Source organism: Kogia breviceps, chromosome 2 (genome assembly GCF_026419965.1).
Source record: "Kogia breviceps isolate mKogBre1 chromosome 2, mKogBre1 haplotype 1, whole genome shotgun sequence".
In the NCBI taxonomy this organism is placed as follows: domain Eukaryota; kingdom Metazoa; phylum Chordata; class Mammalia; order Artiodactyla; family Physeteridae; genus Kogia; species Kogia breviceps.
This window is the reverse complement of record NC_081311.1, coordinates 193,786,787-193,800,238: the sequence shown is the minus strand read 5'-3', so window position 1 is coordinate 193,800,238 and position 13,452 is coordinate 193,786,787.

Genomic DNA, 13,452 nt, shown 5'->3' with positions numbered 1-13,452 from the left:
AGGGTAATGTTTTGAAATACTTTTTTTTTTTTAAAGCATTAAAAGGGAAATCAAGTATATTAAAAAAAGATTTTAAAATATTAAAGTACATTTGTGATAGAATTGTGTATGTGTTCACTAATACATTAGGTAAGATGTGTTTACATTTTTAAAATTTGTAGATGCTTTACACTTGTACAATGAAGTGAATCAGCTATATGTATACATATATCCCCTCCCTCTTGAACCTCCCCCTCCACAAGATGTATTTACATTTAAAATACAGTTAGGGAGTTTGGTTCAAGTAGTGATGGAGTGGCTTATAACAGACTAACCCTCCTGTTGATACTTATAAACTCGACAAAATATAAGAATCAACTTGTGAAGGTGTTGAAGACCAAACAATACCAGATAGAAACTGGAGCAGAAACCATCCTTGAAAGAAGGTAAGGACATGGGAGGAGATACATGTTTAACCAGCTTTCCCCTTGAGGGTACCCCACCCTGCACCCCGATTAGCATGAACCTTTGGGCATAGAGTTTAAGCAGAAAGGGAGTGTTACTAAAGTAAGAAGTCAGGTTGGAGTTTGAGTCTGGAAACTTTTCTGAAGAGGAAGGAGACAGAGGAGGAAGCCATAAAGGATGCATACTAGTTGCCTTCTTCAAATTCTTGGCTGAGTCTGAAATTGATGAGCACGGGGAAAACAATGGAAAGGTGAAATTGCTGGCTACAGATTCCAGCAAATACCTGGTGCTGGAGAGACGTTTGGAGTTCAAGTTCTGCCCAGTTAGAGGTGTTTGATAAACACTTAAGCTTTTCTTTGAAACTCGGAAGAATCATACTTTAGAAGTAACAGCACGTTCCAGGCCCATGAATTAAGCCCTAGGACTAAGGGCAAAATGCAAAACTAAGATAGACTCACCCTAACAAAACTTAAAGCCTAAAACTAAGCCCCCACGTAATCAATGGAGGAATCTGTTGGGAATATAATTGCCTACCAGAACAAAATCCAACAGTGTTCAGGGGAAGGTAACAATCCAGACTCTGCAATATGTGCAATGAAGTATGAAAACGTCCACAAGAGAAAAAAGCAAACAACTCAAGTTGAAATGTGTAAGCAAGGACTTTAATCGTTGTAAATATGTTAAAGAATTTACAGGAAAATATAAATGAAGAAATGGGGAATTTCTGGAGAGAGATGGAGACTCTGAGAACCAAATGGAAATCCTAGAACTGAAAACAATATATTAAAAAATTCACTAGAAATGCTTAGCAGCAGGAGAAAGTATCAGTAAACTAGAAGATAGACCAATAGTAATATAGAGGTCAAAACATGCTACCCCAAAATATGATATCATAGCATATTAAATATTTCAAGCTGAAGGAATTTGAAACACAGCAGGTGCAGGAAGGACTTACAGAGCTTCCCCTGAAGCAGGTCATAGAACCCTCATATGAGAGGCGCCCTCCTTATACCCAGAGGAAAGGATCACCCTTATCTCTGAAGACAGAGGGACACCAAGAGGGAATTGGAAGGAACAGGCCTTGCTGTTTCCCCCAGTTTACTACACTCAGTTCATACCCTTTTTGGGGGGTTCTATCATATTTTTCCACAACTCTCCACCCTTCATTAAATCTAACGTAAAAATACTAAGGTTTAACCACTTCTTCGGTCTTCATTTCCTTATGAAGGCTCCCATGTCATGTAAGACTTATATTAAATAAATTTGTATGCTTCTCTCTTTTTAATCTGTCTTTTGTTACAGGGCTCCAGCCAAGAATTTAGAAGGGTAGAGGGAAAAGATATTTTTCCTCCCCTACATGATCCAAACTGAAGCTCAAAGAGAAAAAGTTGGGAGAAAAATAAACAGAACCTCAATGACAATACCAAACTGTCCATCATGTGTAATTGAGTCCAAGAAGGAGAGAAAAGAATGAGTGGGCAGAAATAAATCTCTTAGAAAAGTAATGGCTTAAAAATATCTAAGTTGATGAAAAACAACCTACAGACCCAAGAAGAAAGTCATACACACCTCAGCACATCATAACTGAATTGCTGAACAACAAAGATAAAGCCAGACAATAAAGACCCATTATGTGCAAAGGAACATCTATAAGAATGATGGCTAAGTCTCATCAGGAAAATTATAAGACAATGGATGATATCTTTTTTTTTTTTTTTTTTTTTTTTTTTTATCCCGGACCGGGGCACGAACCCGTATCCCCTGCATCGGCAGGCGGACTCTCAACCACTGCGCCACCAGGGAAGCCCGGATGATATCTTTAAAGTGCTATCAATCTAGAATTCTAAATCTACAAGGTGTTCTTCAAAAATAAAGGAGAAATAAGTCATTTTCAAACAAATGAAGCTGAGAGAACTCATCACCAGTAAGTACACTTGCATTTCAAAAAATGCTAAAGAAAGGTTTTCATGCCAAAGGGGAATGATATCAGATGGTAAACTGCATCTTCTAGAAGAAATAAAGAGCACCAGAAATGGTAAATAATTTACCCTTTGAAAGACTACTGTCTAAGGCAAAAAACATACACGTATATTCTGGGGTTTATAATATATGTAAAAGTAAAGTACATGACAAAAATAGCACAAACTAAGGGAAGTAGGTCAATGAAGTTATATGATTTTAAGATTCTAGTATTGCACTTAAGCTAGTATAATGTTAATTTAAGGTAAACAGTGATAAGTTAAAGATGAGTATTGTAATCCCTAGAGCAAACATTAAATAAAATAATACAAGCCAATAGAGAATATGGAATATTAGTTCCAAAGACATGAAATGTTAAAGAATAACCCCAAATAAGGTAGAAGAACAAGGATTAGATGGGATACTAGAAAACAAATAGTGGAATGATAGTTTATTTAAACTCAATCATACCAATAATTACAGTAAGTGAAGATGGACTAACCGAAAGGTAGAGACTGTCAAACTGGATGCAAAACACAAGAACTAACTATAGGCTATTTACAAGAGGTGCCCATTAAATACAGAGAAAAAGGTTGACATAAAAAGATGGAAAGGAATATACCATGAAAACACCAGGCGTAAGAAATCTGTTGTGGCTATATCAATGTCAGACAAAGTAGATTTCAAAACGAGGAGTATAAGCAAAGATAAAGAGCATCGTTTCATACTGAAAGAAAGGTCAATTTAGCAGGAATATATAGTGATCCTAAATGTATATTAATAACAGTCTTACAATATGTGAAGCAAAAATGAACAGAGCTAAAAGGAAAAATAGACAAATTTGCAAATCACAGTTGCAGATTTTAACACTTCTCACTTAGTAATAGATAAAGTAAGTAGACAAGTATCAGTAGTGATATAGAAGAATTGAACACTATTTAGCCAGTTAGACCTAACAATGGGAGGATACACATTCTTTTCAAGTGCATATTGAACATTCACCAAGATATTCTAGGCCACCAAACAAAGCTCAAGAAATTTCAGACTGAAAAACATATATATATGTTTGACATATATATATATGTCATATATATATGACATATATATATATGTTTCTGACATATATATATATGTCAGAGAATATAGCATATTCTCTGACAGAATAGAAATAAATTACAAATCAATAACAACAAGACATCTAGAAAATCCCTAAATATTTGGACATTAAGTGCACTTCCGAAAAACATTTCTGAATGGGTCAAAGTAGAAATCAAAAGAAAAATTAGATGATATTACAAAGTCAATGATAATGAAAATACATTTGGGATGCAAATAAAGCAGTGTTTAGATGGAAATTTATAACTTTAAATGTTTTAGAAAAGAAAGGAAAAAGATTTTAAATTAGTGATCTAAATTTCCACCTTAAGGTAAAAAAGGAAGAGAAAATTAAGCTCAAAATAAGCAGAAAAAGGGAATAATAAAAATATGAATGAAAATGATATAGGAAAATCAAGGCAAAAGTTGGCTCACTGGAAGGATGAAAAGGATTAGTGTAATTGATAGCAAGACTGATAAGAAAAAAGAAATGAAAAAACAAATAGCCAATAAATTTAACAACTTAGACAAAATGAGCAAATTCTTTGAAAACACAACTTTCCAAGACTGACACAAAAAGAAATGGAACATTAGAATAGCTAATCCCTACGTCTACTGAAGACATTGAACTCATCATTCAAAACCTTCCCACAAAGAAAATCCCAGGCCCACATGGCTTTGTGAGTAAATTCTATCAAATGTTTAAAGAAGAAACAACACCAATCTTAACCTATTTCAGAAAATATAGGAAGGAATAATTTCCAATCTGTTTTATGAGTGCTGATACCAAAGTATGAGAAGGACACTACAAGAAAAAAACCCCAATATCCTTCATGAACATAAACATAAAATCCTTTTAATATTAGCAAGTTAAATGTAGAAATATATTAAAATGATAATACATCATGACCAAGTGGGGTATATCCTTAATTCAAAGTTGATTAAGATTTGAAAATCAGTGTAATTCACCACATTATAGGATAAATGAGAAAATACAATTGTCCAAATAAAAGTAAAAAGAAACTTGTCAACATTCAATAATCAACATTCATAATAAACAAAGCTTGACAAACTTTAACAAACTGATGAACATCTATGAAAAACCTACCACTAACATCACGTTACATAGTGAAATGTCGAATATTTTTTCCCTAACGAACAAGACAAGGATGTCTGCTCTCATTATTTCTACTTAATATTGTATTGGAAGTCCAGTGCAATCAGGCAAGGAAAAGAAATAAAAAGGCATAAAGCTTGGGAAGCAAGAGGGAATTCACTGGCGGTCCAGTGATTAGGACTTGGTGCTTTTCTGCCAGGACCTGGGTTCAATCCCTGGTGGGGGAACTAAGGTCCCACAAGCCACCTGTGGTGTGGCCAAAAAAAAAGGAAAATATTGGGGAGCAAGAACTAAAGTTCTTTATTCACACATTATAGGATTGTCTATGTAGCAAAATAACAAGGAATGTGCCAAAATAACTACTATCACTAAAAAGCAAAATTTTTATAAAGTTTACAAGGATTTATATAACACGGATCAACATATAAAAACCAGTTGGGGCTTCCCTGGTGGCACAGTGGTTGAGAATCTGCCTGCCAATGCACGGGACATGGGTTCGAGCCCTGGTCTGGAAAGATCCCACATGCCGCGGAGCAGCTAGGTCCGTGAGCCACAACTACTGAGCCTGCGCATCTAGAGCTTGTGCTCCGCAACGAGAGGCCTTGAGAGCGAGAGGCCCGCGCACCGCAATGAAGAGTGGCCCCCACTCGCAGCAACTGGAGAAAGCCCTCGCACAGAAACGAAGACCTAACACAGCCAAAAATCAATAAATAAATAAATAAATATTTTAAAAAAGAAAAAAAATTAAAAACAAAACAAAACAAAATTTAACTACAATTTATAATTGCATTAATAAAAACAAAATAGTTAAAAAAATTTAATGAAAGATGAGCAGGACATTGTGAAAAGAAATTAAATAACTGGAGAGATACACATGTTTGTGGATTGGAAGACTCAATATTGTTAAGATGTCAATCTTCTCCACATTTATAGATTCAACCCAATCATCATAATCTCAGCAAACTTTTTTACAGAAATTGGCAGCATAATTTTTTTTTTTTTTTTTTTTTTGGCTGTGCCACACGGCATATGGGATTTTAGTTTCCTGACCAGGGATTGAACCTGTGCCCCCTGTAGTGGAATTTCGGAGTCTTAACCACTGGCCCTCCAGGGAAGTCCCAACAGGATCATTTTAAAACTTATATGGAAATGCAAGGGACTAGAATAGCCAAACAGTCTTGAAAAATAAAAGAAAGCCAGAGGACTTATACTAAATAATTTCAAAATTTATTATAAAGCTACAGTAATCAGGCACTGTGTTACTATTTTAAGGATAAATATATAGAAAATGAGACAGACTAGGAAGTCCAGAAATAATTCCTCATATACACAGTCAGTTGATTTTTTGTGTGGTTTTTTTTTTTTTTTTTTTTTTTTTTTTTTGCGGTACGCGGGCCTCTCACTGTTGTGGCCTCTCCCGTTGCGGAGCACAGGCTCCGGATGCGCAGGCTCAGCGGCCATGGCTCACGGGCCCAGCCACTCCGCGGCACGTGGGATCCTCCCAGACCGGGGCACGAACCCGCGTCCCCTACATCGGCAGGCAGACTCCCAACCACTGCGCCACCAGGGAAGCCCCAGTCAGTTGATTTTTGATAAAGGTACTAAGACATTTAATGGGGAGAAGATAGCCTTTTTAACAAGTGGGGTTTAAAAAACTAGGTATTCAGGGCTTCCCTGGTGGCGCAGTGGTTGAGAGTCCGCCTGCCGATGCAGGGGACGCGGGTTCGTACCCCGGTCCGGGAGGATCCCACGTGCCGCGGAGCGGCTGGGCCCGTGAGCCATGGCCGCTGAGCCTGCGCGGCCGGAGCCTGTGCTCCGCAGCGGGAGAGGCCACAACAGTGAGAGGCCCGCGTAGCACACACACAAAAAAAAAAATTCAAAAAAAAGACCTAAACTTAAAAAAACATTATACTGTAGGGTGGTCTTTGACAAGACAGTGCACACAATTTTGTACATCTGATTGATTTCAGTTTTCCTTTTCAATGTTATAAGTCCTGAAAATCTTGACTTGCAAAGATATATATCTAAGCTTCTAGGGCTTGCTTTACTAGGAGAAGACAGGCTTTTCTCAAAGAATACCAGAATTCTTCAAGGCTGTTTAGTTAAACTCTACTCGTCTTAAGTATTTTTGTCCTAAGAAAAATGAGTTCATCTTTAGCTAGGTCAAAATTCAGGAACATGTTATCTCAGGAAGAAAAGAATTGTGGTTTCATGGTTCAATTTTGATTCCCTAAACACTGAAATAACTTTTGAAAGAGTTATGAAATGTTGCCAGGTGTTGGCAAATTTCTCTTTGCAAAGAAATTGTTAGAGCATTTTGTGTCTGCACTCTGTCCTAAGAGAGCACGTCCCCAGCCCGGGATCATGCAAAGGTTTCATTGGTACTATATTCTCCTTCCTTATTGTCCCAGTTTGTAAATTTTTTAGGAGCATCATAAATGGTGACTTCAGAACCTCAAAGAGGAAGACATCTCATTCATACAGTTAAAAATATCTGCCAAGTAAGCCAACCCAAGGATAACATTTTTTCCTTCAAAGTGTTTCCAGAAGTGGCCTTTCTTTTTCTTTCAGAAAATAATAAGACTTCTGCTGTTAGTCTGAGCAAAGCATGTCCTTTGAAAGCCAGTGAGAAGCACTTCATGGGCTGCGTTCCCATTTCCTGTTTGCAAATGCAGTCATTGATAGAGCTGCTTCTGATGGAGTTGATGACTTTGATGAAAGTTGACAAAACATCTTTCAGAGATGTCACAAAAGGCTTTAGTGCCCGTGCGTTGAGTGATGACAATGTGGAGAGTTTTATCACTAGGTTTGCAAAATCAGATTTGCAGGAGGTCCATCTGGATAGAGAATGAAGCTTTTCTTCCCAGGCAAAGTTTTATTTGGCAAAGACTCTTTTTACTGCATTCAAAATGTCCACAGCCTTTGTAGTTTGCAAAAGCCACTCAGAAAGTAAGAATTCCTTGGTAGCACCAGCACACCCACAGTGAGGAGAGTGAAGCTGCTGTTTCCCCAGCGACCTGCTTCAAAATGTTAAAAGAAATGTCATCTATTCTAGAACATATCACACCATGTGACGAGGAAACTGCTTCCAGAGTCTTTTTCTGGTCCAATCCAAAAAGCAGCTTGATAATCTCTGTGCACATGCCATGGCACTGTAACATGTCCCCCCGACAGCGTGGGAGATTTTTCTCTGGGCAACTGGTGAGCAATTGTGGAGGATGCTTCAATAAAAGCTTATTGTGAAATAACAAATCCAAGTGTTGGAAGTGTTCCAGATTTGTTTTTTGTTTTTTAGTTTCTGCTGTATAACAAAGTGAATCAACTATAGATATGCATACATCCCCATATCCCCTCCCTCTCGCATCTCCCTCCCACCCTCCCTGTCCCACCCCTCTAGGTGGTCACACAGCACCCAGCTGCTCTCCCTGGTTCCAGCTTCTTTGAATTGAGCTTTCCTTACACAACCCCCCTAGCCCCCCCACCAACATCTTTAAATGCATTTTCAGAAGGGATAGACGTCCCATGCCCTTTCCATTTTGCTGGCTTCATCCTCCCATTCATAAGAATTTTTCAGTACAGAAAACACGGTGGCTTTTGTGTCCTGTCATGCTTGTTATTAAAAGCGAAACCGGATAGAACATTGTCTGTATCATACTTCAGTATTACTCCTGTAACGTGACTTCTTTCGGTGACTTTGATGGTCTTCTGATGTGTCAGCCTGGCTAGGCTACCGTCCCTGGTTCTTCAGTCAAACACTAAACTGGGTGTTGCAGGGAATATGCTTTGTAGATGGGCTGAAAGACCACAGGCAGTTCACTTTAAGTAAAGGAGATTATCCTAGATACTTTGGGTGGGCCTAATTCAGGCAGTTGAAAGACCTTAAGAGCAGAGTGGAGGGCTTCCCTGGTGGCGCAGCGGATGAGAATCCGCCTGCCAATGCAGGGGACATGGGTTCGAGCCCCGGTCTGGGAAGATCCCACATGCCACGGAGCAACTGGGCCCGTGAGCCACAATTACTGAGCCTGCGCGTCTGGAGCCCGTGCTCTGCAACAAGAGAGGCCGCGATAGTGAGAGGCCCCGCGCACAGCGATGAAGAGTGGCCCCCGCTTGCCACAACTAGAGAAAAAGCCCTTGCACAGAAACGAAGACCCAACACAGCCATAAATAAATAAAATTTATTTAAAAAAAATAAAAAAGAGCAGAGTGGAAAATTCCCCAAAGAAATTCTGCTCATGTACGTCTGCTCCTGCCCGAGAATTGCAGTCTCTGCCCTTCCCGACAGCCCGCCCTGTGGATTTCGGATGAAATCCACCCACCCCCATAATCCTGAAAGCCAATTCCTCACAATACAGTAAATCTCTTAATATATACAGGTGATCCTCATTATTTTTGGATTTTGGTATTTGCAAATTCAACCACTCGCTAAAGTTTATTTGTGACCCCCAAATCCATGCTCATGGTGCTTTTGTGGCTATACGAGGTTGTTCCCGCGGTCATGCAGGACACGCACAGAGAGGCAAAAACTGTGAGGCGTCCAGCATGCGTGCTCCTAGAGGAGGTCGAATGAGGCGAGCCGCCTTCTTGGTTCAGCTCTCGCACTGTAAGCAACGGTCCTTTTGACAGTACACTTAGTGCCATGGCTTTACCATTTTTGTCCTTCCTGTTGGTGATTTTGCTGTTTGAAATGGCCCCCGTGCATAGCGCTGAAGTGCTGTCTAGTGTCCTAAGCTGTGTATCATGAGCCTAAAGGAGAAGATATGTGTGTTAACGTGAGCTGCGTTCACAGCTGAGTTAGAGCGATGTCGGCTCTGAGTTCAATGTTAACGAATCAACATATATATGAAATCAGGTGTCTTTAAACAGAAACACACACAAGCAAGGTTGTATATTGATCGGGTGATGAAATTCCCCCAGGAGCAATGTTAATTCAGTGTTTGCAGCGATTTTACAGAACACAACTACCGCAAAGAATGAGAATTAGATGTACCTTTTACTGATTGTTTCTCTGCTTAAAACCCTCACTGATAAGAGTGACAGTCACAGAACCACTACGATAGCTGAGGTTTGTTGCCCACTTTTACAATGAAAGGAAACTTAAGGGCCAGTGAAAATGAAGATGCAGGTTTTGTTCCCATTCCAGTTTATGGCTCCCCTGAACTCACGGCCCCCAGGTTAAGACGACATCCGAACCGAGGCTCGTGGAGAAGGACCACACGCCCGTAGCAGTCAGGTGGTGTGGGCTGAGGGCAGCGAGGTTCCCACAGACTCTGGAGAGGCCGGAGGAGGAGGAGGAGTCCCGAGTGCTTTGCTGCTTCGGCCCCGCCCAGCATGTTGCCTGAATTTCTTCTTCAAGGGCTGACTGTCCCCAGGGCTGGGCCATCGCCTCCGGAAAACACTGGTTGCCTCCAGTGCTGACGGGGAGGGGCCTCCAAGGAGGGGAGTTTGGCTGGAGCGGTTCCAAGGTTCCTCCCTCAGAAGATACAATGGCATCTTGATTGTTTTCAGCTCGAAATAATCTGCATGCTCAAGAGACATTTTGGGGTGGCACATTTTGTTCCTCGACAGTCCCGCCTTTAAAACTTCTTGTACGAAGTTTCAAGGCCCGGAAGCGGAATTGGCAGATGGCTCCATCTCATGAAACCAGTCTCTCCTTAAAGGAAGACAAAGGTTCATGATTGGAGTACAAGACAAACCCGGGGTCTGAGTCCCGAGTGCTGCCAGCTGGGAAGATTTCTAGATGTCAGGGTCAAAGCATCTTGGGCAGTTTGAAATGTCTCTGATGCTGCGTTCAGGTTAACTTTCGGAGTGGTTTCCACAGCAACAGCCGTGAGGATGAGGACGGTCTAAAGAGGGAGCAATTGTCATCTTTCTCAGGTGGATGTCAAATTTCTCAGCTTGACTTTTTTTTTTTTGGTACCGGGAGTGGGGTACGAACCCTCTCAGCTTGACTTTGCGGGGCTTCAGGAAAAGGGCAGCTCTCTTTCTTGATGATGACAGGTCAGAAGTGGGAGAAAAATTGGAAACATGAGTTGGAAGAGTGGTAGCCAAATATTGGAGAAAACTAGAGTTCAGGATGCAGTCTAGTTTAGAGGTGGGAGGGGGGAACAAAAGAGAAGATACGACTGGTGTCACCAGGGGTTGTACACCACTTGTCTTTATTTCGTTTTATTTCTTTATTTTTTTGGCTGCACCGTGCGGCTTGCAGGACCTTAGTTCCCCGACCAGGGATTGAACCCGTGCCCCCCCGCAATGGAAACACAGCGTCCTAACCACTGGACCTCCAGGGAGTCCCCGAACACCGTTTGTCTTGACTCATCTGTTGTTCTATCTGTGGTTTTAAACCTCCTTCTGTCTGGACAAGTTCACCTTTTGTCTTTTTGTTAAATTAACCAATAAGCCCTGGCTCATTGGACCTGGGAGGATTCTTTGGCTGCCTGTCTGTGCACACAGGCCCACCCTACCATCCTAGAAAGTGAGATCGGTCTGCCTGGCCAGGCTCCTTACGAAGGCGGGCTGGTGGGCTTCCCGGGTGGCGCAGTGGTTGAGAGTCCGCCCGCCGATGCAGCGGACGCGGGTTCGTGCCCCGGTCCGGGAGGATCCCACGTGCCGCGGAGCGGCTGGGCCCGTGAGCCGTGGCCGCTGAGCCTGCGCGTCCGGAGCCTGTGCTCCGCAACGGGAGAGGCCACAACACGTACCGCAAAAAAAAAAAAAAAAAAGGGGGGGGGGTGGGTCTGGTAATCCATGCTGTCTAGGCCACCGTGCCCTTCAGCTTAAGGTCCTGGGGACACAAGGACTTGCTTGGCATCTTCAGGCTGTGGGGCTGGATCTTGGTCCTTCTTGGCTGGGCCGGAATTCACCGCCAATGGCTGGCACTCCCTTAAGCATGGCTCCATGGACCCCACAATAGCGCCCTTATTGTGCCCATTTTGTAACTGAGAACTGAGCTTCGCAGGGTAAGTAGACTGACCTGCACAATGCTTTTTCCAGGCTGAGCTGACCCCACCTTACCTTGCCCACTCTCAGATTTCAGCTTTTCCAGAACCTTTGTCTCAACACCTCCACTCTTGGGTAGGGATGCGGCCCTGCTTTTGGCCCTGGCTCTGTGACGTTCCATTCCTGAACAATCAGCCCCCAGTTCCCGGTGTGAAGTGGGAGATCCGCACATTTTTTCCTAGAACCCGTTGTTCCACCTCCGGCTCCAGCCTGGGAAAAAGCCGTCACCCAACTGGGCTCAACTCTGCCCTTCCGCCTGCATGAGAGTGCATTTTCACACTCTTTCCAACATCACAACTATGCACGTCCCATGACACGTGGCTCAGGAATTATCAGATGAAATCTTTGGATGTGACTTTACCCCAAGCGGACATATTTGTCTTCAAAGGGCCCCTCTGTGACCTGATCTCTTTTTTGGAGCCCCTTGGTGTTTTGTTAGCATCTTGACACCTGCCCATGAGCCCAGGGTGAACCTCAGATGCATCTGGATGCACTTCATGTCTGGGCACCTGCAGTGCTGCTTTGAGAATCTGAGGAAAGCCATGGAGCCTCCCCAGAAAAATCCACAGATCCATACACATAGAATCTTTTTTGAAATTTTATATTGGATTTTTACTATTGTTGATTAACAATGTTATGTTAGTTTCAGGTGTACAGCAAAGTGACCCAGTTATACATAAACATGTATCCATTCTTTTTCAAATTCTTTTCCCATTTAGGTCATTACAGAATATTGAGCAGAGTTCCCTGTGCTATACGGTAGGTCCATAACCATAGAATCTTGCAAGCAACTTCAAGGGGCTCGGGACCCCCCGACCCCGAGTCGTTCCCTCAGTCTCATCCCCTGTGTCAAGCTCCCTTGATCAGGCCAAGTGAAGACAAAAGGTGAAAGATTCCAGCCCTACACTTACAACTGCTCTAAGACAACAGGGATTGTGAGTCTAGGGGCAGGGTCCTGGCCACCGAGGAGGTCAGATAGCATGTTGGCCACTTGTAGCGGCCCCACTGGGAAAATGTAGGAACAGCACAGCCCTGCCTGGGAGGTAGCCAAGCTGCTAGGTTAAGGGCAGAGCCTCCAAGACTGCCACGTCTGCTCAAGACTTCTCACACTAGCTGCAGCGAGTTCGGCCAACCAGACTATCTGAGGGAACAGTCCTCACAAGACTGCCCTGAGGCACCAGCTGCAAGCTTAGGGGTCTCAGGACCACCTTCACTCTAGATCTGGGGGCTACAAATTTCAGGGTCCTCGCAACCACCCTCAGGTCTGATCATTTGCTGGAATGGCTCGCAGAACTCGCTGAAAACTATTATACACACAGCCGCGTTTATTACAGGGAAGCATCCAAATTAGAACCAGTCGTAGGAAGAGAAGCATTAGGTGGAGTCTGGGGGGCGTCCAAACGTAAGCTTTGCCCGTCCTTTCCCTGGGGAGCCATGCGTGGCATCGCCCCTCCCGGCCGTGACGTGTGAGAACACACACTGAGGCTTGCCAACCTGGGAAGCTCACTCAGCTTCCGTGTCCAGCGTGTGTGTAACCGAAAGTGGGGCCCGGCTGCTCGCCGCTCAAAAGCCCATACAGAGGCCAGGTTGGTGGATAAGAAATTTTGCTTTATTTTGGATGCCGGCAACTGGTGGGGAGGGCGGACTCCCGTCCAAAGGCCGACTCCCCCCACTGACAATCAGGGGGCGAGAGCTTTTATAGATGGAGGGAGGGGGCTCCATGCAGAAACAGCACAGTCAGCTCTGACTGTCATCTTGAAATTGGCCGTCGGTGGTCTGAGAAGTGTCCTCTTGATTGTTTGAAGTCCAGTTAATCTTCAGTTCCAGGGTCGGTTTGTTCCCAT